Source organism: Rhagoletis zephyria, unplaced genomic scaffold, assembly GCF_001687245.7.
Source record: "Rhagoletis zephyria isolate East Lansing unplaced genomic scaffold, Rhagoletis_zephyria_1.1 Rzeph_scaffold_00828, whole genome shotgun sequence".
Classification (NCBI taxonomy): domain Eukaryota; kingdom Metazoa; phylum Arthropoda; class Insecta; order Diptera; family Tephritidae; genus Rhagoletis; species Rhagoletis zephyria.
In genome coordinates this window covers 136,391-149,004 of record NW_016157912.1, presented here as the reverse complement: position 1 = coordinate 149,004, position 12,614 = coordinate 136,391, and the positions used below count along the sequence as shown (strand labels likewise).

The 12,614-nt window shown below is 33.6% G+C and overlaps 1 protein-coding gene across 2 annotated transcripts in view; it reads left to right on the top strand.

The window, feature by feature from the left end:
• LOC108361722 (insulin receptor substrate 1-like) overlaps positions 1–12,614 on the top strand; it is a 162,658-nt gene that overhangs the window by 22,954 nt on the left and 127,090 nt on the right. The window lies entirely within an intron of this gene.

Here is a 12,614-nt window from a genome sequence, read left to right as displayed (position 1 = left end):
ATAGGCAAAAATGTTTTGAAAATACAACCGAATTGAGCACTAAAATTTGTTCGCTTAATTTATGTTTACACGTTCAAAACATTGCTTTCACTTTGTTCGCACGTATACGATTTCTTTGTTTTTTCTATATTTTATTAAGCAGACAATTTTCGGCAAACAAAAACTAACTTCCCAAAGCTATGATCGATCAGCTGTTGAAATAGAACTGTTGACTAGAAAATAGAAAAAAATTGATGATAGGCAATTTGCAATGTGTGGGTGTATTGGTAAAAAAGTGCGAGTGTATGCAAATTGAAAAGAATTTGGGAATTTTTTGATTGAACTGCATAAAATGTCTGATTTTGTTTTTTCACGCACAAAAAACAAATGTTTGAATAAATCAAATTAATCTCAAAGATATTTACTTGTTTTGCAAAATATTTTTATGGAATAAGTAAATTCTTTTATATAAAGGCACGAATTTGTTTTGTTTAACATTAAAATTTGTATGAATTGTTAACTAATACTGTAAACAATAATATGTGTAGTTTTTATTTTGGCTGTTAATTTGTGCTGAAAATCCCGTAAATTCAAGAAATCTAGCTTTAATGAGGAAAAAGTTTGGTAGTTTGCAAACTGATTTGGTAGGCGTTTTGGTACCTAATAATATTTTCAAGTGGCAACACTGACGATCGTTTTTCGTACAGATGAAGAGTGTAATCAGCTATGCCCACGTATATGCTTCGTATATGTACACTAGCAATTACCCGGCGTGCTTCGCTGCGCCTTAAATGTATTTTTGTGCTCTTATGGCCTCATTTACAAAATATTTTTAAAGAACTTTATGAAGTTAGATTTAAAAAAAATCGATCTATGAAGCATTGTTTATTTTTTTTTTTGAGTTAATATATTTTCGAAGGAAATTAGAAAATATTTAAAGAGCCGACTTTCTCTTGGAAATTTAATTTATAATCTTACTAGCAATTACCCGGCGTGCTTCGCTGCGCCTTAAATGTATTTTTGTGTTGTAACTCTCCCCCTAAGCTCTTATGGCCTCATTTACAAAATATTTTGAAAGAACTTTATGAAATTAGATTTAAAAAAAATCGATCTATGAAGCATTGTTTATTTTTTTTTTGAGTTAATATATTTTCGAAGGTAATTAGAAAATATGTAAAGAACCGACTTTCTCTTGGAAATTTAATTTATAATCTTATAACTGGAGTCTACTATCGCACCCTTTCCTCAAACGTGTATTGATTCAATATTCAAATAACGTATATTTATATAATTTGAAAAAAATCTCCCTACTATACAAATATGTACAGCAATATTAACTAACTAGCGAATACCCGGCGTGCTTCGCTGCGCCTTAAAAATAATTTTGGTTTGTTACTCCCTCTCACAACATTTGGAAATATTAGTTATTATTATATTACCTTCGAAAATATATTAACTCAAAAAAAAAAATAAACAATGCTTAATAGATCGATTTTTTTTAAATCTAACTTCATAAAGTTCTTTAAAAATATTTTGTAAATGAGGCCATAAGAGCTTAGGGGGAGAGTTACAACACAAAGATACATTTAAGGCGCAGCGAAGCACGCCGGGTAATTGCTAGTACAGTATATTTTGCTTTGCTGCCTTTATGCTTAAGTGCACATTTAAGATACCTACCCTAAAATGCGCATTAGCGGCATTATTCTTAACATTTATAAGGAAACTCCTCCGATAGATGCATTGAACATACCTGCACATTGGCGATACCTGCCTTAAAAATTGTGCAACTATTATTAACTATCAAAGAAAGTATTAGGTTTACCTGCACTGGCCCTACAATTACCTAATTTTACAAGCTTTTATTTATTTTTCTCATCTCGCAGAACAACGAAAATGGCTATCAATTAATGTAGTTATATAGATAATTAGATACCATTTGGTAAAAATTTCGCTTGCAGTAATTTCTACGTGGTAAGTGCTCCTCCATTATTGGTTTCATAGGGATTCGGATACCTTCCTCATTGAAGTAGTAAAGAAAATTCGCTTAAGTGCTTTTTTCGGTTAAGTGACAAGTTTTTCGTGCAAAGAAGGATGGGCAGCTAAGCAAAATATACTGTATATAGATAATAAGATACCATTCGAAAAAAATTTCGCTTGCATTATTTTCTACGTAATAAGTGCTTCTCCATTATTTGGTTTCATAGGGATTCGGATACCTTCCTCATTGAAGTAGTAAAGAAAATTCGCTTAAGTGCGTTTTTCGGTTAGGTGCACAAGTTTTTCGTGCAAAGAAGGATGTGCAGCTAAGCAAAATATACTGTATATATATATGAATTTCCAAAAAGAGTGTTTTTATGAACCACTCTAATGTAGAAGCTCATAGCTCACACACATAGCACATAGCTCAATTTGGTGTTTAATGCATCTCCTCGCCGGCAGAACTGCTTCCACTTTTTCGCACAATTATTAAAATTGTTATTTGGTTTTTCGTATGCTCACAATCAACAATTGCACTAAGATGACGTCACGCACACAGCTGATTATGTCGAAATCACAAAGAGCGGATTAGCGGTACCGCGATGGGCGCAATCTCTATTTCTCTCAATCGTGTGTTTACACGACATGTTTAAGCTAATGTCGTGTCCATAGGGCTTTGCATGTGTGAAATACAACCGTGTAATAAGCCTTTAAATGGAAATTGTATGGAAAGAACTGGAAAGAGAGAAAAAACTTCATTTTGAAAGAACAAGAATAAAGTTAATTCGAAAACAGCATCAATAGCGTGTGGACGACTTATGGGCTGTTTTTGCTTACGCGCAAAAGCACATTTAGCGATTCTCTAAATGCTACTCTAAATGTACATTTATCCATACAAAATTCGTGACCTAAATGCAACCCCATTTCTGCATTAAGAGTCTAAATTTAGAAATTAGAGAAGTATTTTTGCGCAGAACTTCTTTCTGGGTAGGCGGCCTTCGGCCGCGCTTAGGGATTATAACCCTTACTAAGTAGAACTCTCCTTTCTGTGTTGCCGGAAAGTACTAATCTCAATGAATAAATAGTACCAACACGTTAAAGGTAGAATTTTGATTTGAAAGAAATACTGGTGGAATAACAAATACACCAAAATGTTCTTTTTTTATTCAATCTAATCAGATTTGTACCAAAATCTATAAATTTACACCAATTTATACACCAGTGCGCTACTTGAGTTAATTGTGAAATACATACATAATATGTACTTCTCAATCACATAATATTTTAATAATTACCTTTACTTCAGTGGGGCCAATAGTTGGCAGCAAATCACTTAATTTCTCAGGCAAATCACTGAAGGCCTGCTGGTGAGCATGTTTGTTGTGGTGAGGATTATAGAGGGACTCGTAACCCTCCCATAGTTCAATAAGACGCAAAATTGCTGCTTTTGTCCATTCAACCTAAAAAGTTTAAAACATTTAGATACATTTTTACGTGTTATAACCCTTGACAATGTTTAAAACGTTCAGTATCAACGTTTTAATTTTAATACTTTTTTTTACTTGATCGCCATATTGGATCCGCCATTTTGAATTAAAAAAAAATTACTTCAGATTCGTAATCGGCGACCCCAAAAACTCTCGAGTGCCGAGTTTCGAACAAATCCAATCATTTAAAAAAAAATGGACCGCCATTTCGGAACCGCCATTTTGAATTTCGAAAAACTGACTTCAGATTCCTAATTAGCAACCCCAGAAACCCCCTGGTAACAAGTTCCAACCCATGACAGTGCGTAAATCGTTCAGTATCAACGTTTTAATTTTACTAGTGTCTTTTCGAGTGCATATTTTCGGGAACTAGACCCATTCTAATTGTCCAAGACAGGTGTGTAATTAAGGGAAAGTTCCCCAATAATACCAGAGTAATTATATGTAAAAACCACATTTTTAGCTGCATTTTAACATGTCAAGAAAATAAAAAAATTGAGAACATTAGCGTTTTTATAAAAAACCGACCAGCGCGACCTCTAAGAAAACTTTTTTTTTTTCAAAATATATATATATATATGAATTTCCAAAAAGAGTGTTTTTATGAACCACTCTAATGTAGAAGCTCATAGCTCACACACATATCACATAGCTAAATTTGGTGTTTAATGCATCTCCTCGCCGGCAGAACTGCTTCCACTTTTTCGCACAAATATTAAAATTGTTATTTGGTTTTTCGTATGCTCACAATCAACAATTGCACTAAGATGACGTCACGCACACAGCTGATTATGTCGAAATCACAAAGAGCGGATTAGCGGTACCGCGATGGGCGCAATCTCTATTTCTCTCAATCGTGTGTTTACGCGACATGTTTAAGCTAATGTCGTGTCCATAGGGCTTTGCATGTGTGAAATACATACCGTGTAATAAGCCTTTAAATGGAAATTGTATGGAAAGAACTGGAAAGAGAGAAAATAACTTCATTTTGAAAGAACAAGAATAAAGTTAATTCGAAAACAGCATCAATAGCGTGTGGACGACTTATGGGCTGTTTTTGCTTACGCGCAAAAGCACATTTAGCGCATTTAGCTCTAAATGCTACTCTAAATGAACATTTATCCATACAAAATTCGTGACCTAAATGCAACCCCATTTCTGCATTAAGAGTCTAAAATTTAGACTCTAAATGCTAAAAGCAACCCTGTGATCTTCAAAAATGTCCACGATTCGAACATGGTTTAATGAGAAAAAGTGGCAACATTGCTTTTTCGCGTATACAGTTGCTAACTGCGTTTCAGTGATCGCCGACCGAGATTTCATTTATTATTTTACATTATTTGGAAAAAGAAAAGTTGCGCAAATTCAACATCGATGTGATCTGAATCTGCAATTTGTGACCAACCCTGTTTGTTTTTTTCCTATTTAATGAGGAAATTTCAATTGACAGCATCGACAAATGAGTATATACACAAATAAATTTTCGGTTATGGCTAAAAATATTCAAGTTTTTGTATGAATTTTTTGTTTTAAATTTCTTTTTCCCTTTTCAGTGATCGTGATAGATACGGATCTGAATCAGCGACTGGAACACGGCTGTTTGCCAAAATCATACGATTTCGAACCCCCGTAAATGTACATTTGCTAAATGAAATAGCATGAACGCTCTTCGAAAAATATGTTCGAAAGTGCTAAATGCTGCATTTTAAATACAGCAAAACCCCTGCATTAGGCCGCGTTTCTCCAAACTCATTTAAGTGGGAATTAACTTTAATTTAATTTTTTATTTAATTATCATTTAAACTATTTTCGGTTTCAATAAGCTCTTTATTTAAGTGAGTAAAAAGTGGTTGTACATCAGACTTGGCCAGATAAAGCTTTCATTTGCACTGAGGGCTTTCGAAAGCTTTGGCACGCTGTGTTGTAAAAGCAGGGCTGGTATACAAGTAAGCAGCAAATACACAAAATTGTGGAGTGTGTATATTGATCAGCTGATTAAACGTGTAACATCTCTGAGTGTGGTTATTCTGATTTAATTTTTATTTAAGTGAAAGGCATAGGTCACTTAAATCAAAATTAAAAACAAATTAAAATTGATTGGTGAAACCAAAAATTCGAAAATTAAAGTAATTTTCACTTAAATGAATCTGGTGAAACTCAAAGGCCAGAAATCGGAGTGCAATTTTAACAAAGGCGAGGATATCGAGGTAGCGTTGAAATAAGGGGTTGGCTTTCCATTACATCGGTTTTTGGGTGTCTTCACAAAGCCATCACGAATTTTGTCTTGTCTTACATTATTTATTACTCTTTTCACTTTATTAGCAATAGTATTTAACTAATTTCTTGTTAAATTCTTTGCAGTTTCACTAGCAAATTTTCATAAAAAAAGAGCACTTAACACTTATATTTTGATAAATATACGATCTCTGCAATGTACACGTGTATTTTGTATACATTAAATGTATTTTATTTTTTAATAATTTCACTACTTTTCTTAAACAAAGTAAACAAGCAAAATGGCTGTAGTGGTGAATAGAAAGGTGCTACCAGATGTTCGAAAATTATATAGGTATTATATAGTCTACTTCTGTTTCATAATGATCTCGATAACATTAGGGAATAAATTAATGTTGCGGCGCTTTAAAAAAAATCAATACTTCGATAAATAATGAAAATTTTTAATAAAAAATCGCGCGATTTTATATAAATGTTTTTTTTTATATAAAAATTTTTAATAAAAAATCGCCCGATTTTTGAAAAATCGGTAATTAATAATGCACATTGGTATTAAAATCAATACTTCGCCTGCTACTCTTTTTTTTATGTAAAACGGTATTTCAATATATATTCTTATCATTAACTCTCTCTTGCAATCATGATATCGTCGAGGGATATGATGGCTTCGCCGCTACGTATCATTTCCCAAAAAAAATCTGTTAACGAATTTTTTAAAATTATCCTCATTTTCGAGCTTAACTCCAAAATTCGTCCTTTGTTAATCTGTAATTATAAAATAATCTCAGATTTAACCGATAACTTTTCGGCGTCCAACCTGCTTTTATCAATTATTTTTGCGAAGAAGAGGAGAAATTCCAAATGTAAAAGTAAACGAAAATGGACGCTAGCAAGTAAAAAAGATTTGTAAAGGTATTTTTAATAAAATACTAAGTTAAAATATATTTAAAGTGCTTAATATAGCAGAAAAAAATTGTCACGGCGCACAGTGGCCAATATTTGGAAAACCCTGGCCAAAAGTCCAAAAGAAAATTGGTGCATTCGTATGCATAACCATCTTATATTGTTAAAGGGCCCTACTGCGTATCGTTGTGAGACAACAAGTCGATTCTCTTAAGGCATTTAGTGTTACAGGAGATCGAAGTGACAGTTGCTAGCAATTCGCTCTAAACTTTTCGTAAATTAGAGTTTTCGTCGTATTATCTCTAAAAAATTATAGTTTTCAAGCATCCGCTCATGGACATTGTAATCTAGAGTATACAAAACATGTTTTTTCATTGTCCCGCCATCTAAAAACTAACGTAAGACATAGATATCCACGGATTGATTTTCTTTTTGTTTACTCATTATGATAAATTAGGAAAAAAGTTACGAGAGTGGTCGAGATGGGCGGTCTAATTTTCTTTTTCATATATACTGAAGTTTTTTCCATCCACCTTGGTTAAAACCACCTGCCACAAGCCGCCACTGTAGTTTGGACATTAGTTTTTATACGCGATTCTTAATTTTTTTTTAAGTTTAAAAGATTTAAATTATGTAAAAAATTATTTCTGTCAAGATTTTGATGTTTTAAAGATTGGATGTTTTTAGAATTTAAATGATGTCAGAAAGTACCACTATATTAGAGTGCACTCGGCGTGAAATTTTCGATGCATTGTTTAATGCAAGTCTTATCATGCGTTTTTGCCGTTGATATACATCTCTTCAAACAATATTGCCTGGATACTGCGAAACTGTTGATTAAAAGCTATCCATGGTATTATATGCCAACATCAATTCACGAAGTGCTCATCCATGGGCCTCTCATTATTGAATGGGCACCCCTGCCAATTGGGCAACTTTCCTAAGAAGCCCAAGAGTCAAGGCATAAGGATGTTAAAAAATATCGAGAAAACTTTTCAAGAAAATCTTCCAGGATAAGCACGATGACAGATAATTTTCATTGGCTGCTTGTATCCTCGGACCCTCTCATTTCAAGTTTACGTTTAAACCCACTAACACAAAATCATAAACTGTCATCATATGCCATTAAATTATTATCAACTGTTGTAAATGCGGATGCGGAATTGCTATCAAAAAATATTGATATGAGCTTGGACACTTCAGATGACTGCGAGTCTGACGGTGTACAAAATTGTTTCCTTAAAAATATATTCCTGTACCAATAAATATGTATGTCTTGTTTATTGATTCATCTCCCGTGTAAATCTAAACATCAACATTCTTAGAAACAAACATTAAGACCTCGTCAGTGTTTGTCCGACCTTCTCTTCCGATTTGTGGCGTGCGCCTTGATGTTGGCGCACAAATGGGAGGGACCAACAGTTTTACGCCGAATCCGAACGGGGATTGTATTTTTATGAGAAGCTGTTATTCGTGGCTGAATACACTCGGGGGTTACGGTACGTTGCTAACCGCTACATAACATTATGTACTTTTGCTAAATGCGATAGCATGAACGCTCTTCGAAAAATATGTTCGAAAGTGCTAAATGTTGCATTTTAAATACAGCAAAACCCCTGCATTAGGCTGCGTTTCTCCAAACTCATTTAAGTGGAAATTAACTTTAATTTAATTTTTTATTTAATTCTCATTTAAATTATTTTCGGTTTCAATAAGCTCTTTATTTAAGTGAGTAAAAAGTGGTTGTACATCAGACTTGGCCAGATAAATCTTTCATTTGTACTGAGAGCTTTCGAAAGCTTTGGCACGCTGTGTTGTAAAAGCAGGGCTGGTATACAAGTAAGCAGCAAATACACAAAATTGTGGTGTGTGTATATTGATCAGCTGATTAAACGTGTAACATCTCTGAGTGTGGTTATTCTGATTTAATTTTTATTTAAGTGAAAGGCATAGGTCACTTAAATCAAAATTAAAAACAAATTAAAATTGATTGGTGAAACCAAAAATTCGAAAATTAAAGTAATTTTCACTTAAATGAATCTGGTGAAACTCAAAGGCCAGAAATCGGAGTGCAATTTTAACAAAGGCGAGGATATCGAGGTAGCGTTGAAATAAGGGGTTGGCTTTCCATTACATCGGTTTTTGGGTGTCTTCACAAAGCCATCACGAATTTTGTCTTGTTTTACATTATTTATTACTCTTTTCACTTTATTGGCAATAGTATTTAACTAATTTCTTGTTAAATTCTTTGCAGTTTCACTAGCAAATTTTCATATAAAAAGAGCACTTAACACTTATATTTTGATAAATATACGATCTCTGCAATGTACACGTGTATTTTGTATACATTAAATGTATTTTATTTTTTAATAATGTCACTACTTTTCTTAAACAAAGTAAACAAGCAAAATGGCTGTAGTGGTGAATAGAAAGGTGCTACCAGATGTTCGAAAATTATATAGGTATACTAAAATGAAGTGATACTTCAACAGTCTACTTCTGTTTCATAATGATCTCGATAACATTAGGGAATAAATTAATGTTGCGGCGCTTTAAAAAAAATCAATACTTCGATAAATAATGAAAATTTTTAATAAAAAATCGCGCGATTTTATATAAATGTTTTTTTTTATATAAAAATTTTTAATAAAAAATCGCCCGATTTTTGAAAAATCGGTAATTCGATAAATAATGCACATTGGTATTAAAATCAATACTTCGCCTGCTACTCTTTTTTTATGTAAAACGGTATTTCAATATAAAGTGAAAATTTTCAATAAAAAAACCGCCACTTTTTTACTATTTTTTTAGTATTCTTATCATTAACTCTCTGTTGCAATCATGATATCGTCGAGGGATATGATGACTTCGCCGCTACGTATCATTTCCCAAAAAAAATCTGTTAACGAATTTTTTAAAATTATCCTCATTTTCGAGCTTAACTCCATAATCTGTAATTAGAAAAAGAGATTAGCCATACAAAATTCGTCCTTTGTTAATCTGTAATTATAAAATAATCTCAGATTTAACCGATAACTTTTCGGCGTCCAACCTGCTTTTATCAATTATTTTTGCGAAGAAGAGGAGAAATTCCAAATGTAAAAGTAAACGAAAATGGACGCTAGCAAGTAAAAAAGGTTTGTAAAGGTATATTTGGAAAACCCTGGCCAAAAGTCCAAAAGAAAATTGGTGCATTCGTATGCATAACCATCTTATATTGTTAAAGGGCCCTACTGCGTATCGTTGTGAGACAACAAGTCGATTCTCTTAAGGCATTTAGTGTTACAGGAGATCGAAGTGACAGTTGCTAGCAATTCGCTCTAAACTTTTCGTAAATAAGAGTTTTCGTCGTATTATCTTTAAAAAATTATAGTTTTCAAGCATCCGCTCATGGACATTGTAATCTAGAGTATGGAAACCATGTTTTTTCATTGTCCCGCCATCTAAAAACTAACGTAAGACATAGATATCCACGGATTGATTTTCTTTTTGTTTACTCATTATGATAAATTAGGAAAAAAGTTACGAGAGTGGTCGAGATGGGCGGTCTAATTTTCTTTTTCATATATACTGAAGTTTTTTCCATCCACCTTGGTTAAAACCACCTGCCACAAGCCGCCACTGTAGTTTGGACATCAGTTTTTATACGCGATTCTTAATTTTTTTTTAAGTTTAAAAGATTTAAATTATGTAAAAAATTATTTCTGTCAGGATTTTGATGTTTTAAAGATTGGATGCTTTTAGAATTTAAATGATGGCAGAAAGTACCACTATATTAGAGTGCACTCGGCGTGAAATTTTCGATGCATTGTTTAATGCAAGTCTTATCATGCGTTTTTGCCGTTGATATACATCTCTTCAAACAATATTGCCTGGATACTGCGAAACTGTTGATTAAAAGCTATCCATGGTATTATATGCCAACATCAATTCACGAAGTGCTCATCCATGGGCCTCTCATTATTGAATGGGCACCCCTGCCAATTGGGCAACTTTCCGAAGAAGCCCAAGAGTCAAGGCATAAGGATGTTAAAAAATATCGAGAAAACTTTTCAAGAAAATCTTCCAGGATAAGCACGATGACAGATATTTTTCATTGGCTGCTTGTATCCTCGGACCCTCTCATTTCAAGTTTACGTTTAAACCCACCAACACAAAATCATAAACTGTCATCATATGCCATCAAATTATTATCAACTGTTGTAAATGCGGATGCGGAATTGCTATCAAAAAATATTGATATGAGCTTGGACACTTCAGATGACTGCGAGTCTGACGGTGTACAAAATTGTTTCCTTAAAAATATATTCCTGTACCAATAAATATGTATGTCTTGTTTATTGATTCATCTCCCGTGTAAATCTAAACATCAACATTCTTAGAAACAAACATTAAGACCTCGTCAGTGTTTGTCCGACCTTCTCTTCCGATTTGTGGCGTGCGCCTTGATGTTGGCGCACAAATGGGAGGGACCAACAGTTTTACGCCGAATCCGAACGGGGATTGTATTTTTATGAGAAGCTGTTATTCGTGGCTGAATACACTCGGGGGTTACGGTACGTTGCTAACCGCTACATAACATTATGTACTTTTGCTAAATGCGATAGCATGAACGCTCGTCGAAAAATATGATGGAAAGTGCTAAATGTTGCATTTTAAATACAGCAAAACCCCTGCATTAGGCTGCGTTTCTCCAATCTCATTTAAGTGAAAATTAACTTTAATTTAATTTTTTATTTAATTCTCATTTAAATTATTTTTGGTTTCAATAAGCTCTTTATTTAAGTGGGTAAAAAGTGGTTGTACATCAGACTTGGTCAGATAAAGCTTTCATTTGTACAGAGAGCTTTCGAAAGCTTTGGCACGCTGTGTTGTAAAAGCAGGGCTGGTATACAAGTAAGCAGCAGATATACAAAATTGTGGTGTGTGTATATTGATCAGCTGATTAAACGTGTAACATCTCTGAGTGTGGTTATTCTGATTTAATTTTTATTTAAGTGAAAGGCATAGGTCACTTAAATCAAAATGAAAAACAAACTAAAATTGATTGGTGAAACCAAAAATTCGAAAATTAAGGTAATTTTCACTTAAATGAATCTGGTGAAACTCAAAGGCCAGAAATCGGAGTGCAATTTTAACAAAGGCGAGGATATCGAGGTAGCGTTGAAATAGGGGGTTGGCTTTCCATTACATCGGTTTTTGGGTGTCTTTACAAAGCTATCACGAATTTTGTCTTGTTTTACATTATTTATTACTCTTTTCACTTTATTAGCAATAGTATTTAACTAATTTGTTGTTAAATTCTTTGCAGTTTCACTAGCAAATTTTCATATAATAACAAAAAAGCAGAAAACATGACCTTTTATACTTAACTACCTTAGTTTTGCTAAAAATCTGAATATGTTAAGCGTACACAGCGGCCATTATGGATCCGCCATTTTGAATTTCGAAATTATGTGGTGAAATTTAAAACCAGCAACCAAAATAAAGACCGATACACAAGGTTTGATTCCAATTGTACCACGCTTCGACTTTTGGCCAGCTTTTTCGAAAAATTGGCCACTGTGCGGCGGCACAGAGAAGAAACATAACTTTTCCTTGAGATGTGAGAATAGCAAGCACAACAAATTTGACGGCTAATAATATGAGATTTGCCGGTGTAAACGGGGTGATTGAAAAATGAGCTTTGATTGAGGTATAAGGGCGTTATAAAAGCGGTATATTTGATCGATTATTCCTCAACAAAAACACGGAAAAATCCATTTTTCAGATCTAGCTTCGTAAACCACTGTGTTTACCAATCTATCTGACAAGTCTTTTATCAGTGGTATAGGCTAACAATCCTTCGCTGTAACTTTGTTAAGCTTCCTATAATCTACGCACATCCGTAATTCACCTGTCATCTTTTTACAAAAACTATTGACGAAACAAACTCTGAGCTACTAGAACGTATGTACCCTTTCGCTAAGTACTCATCTAAAATTTTTTGTAACTCATCTGTTTCGTTATACGATAACCTTCTAGGCGCGCAAC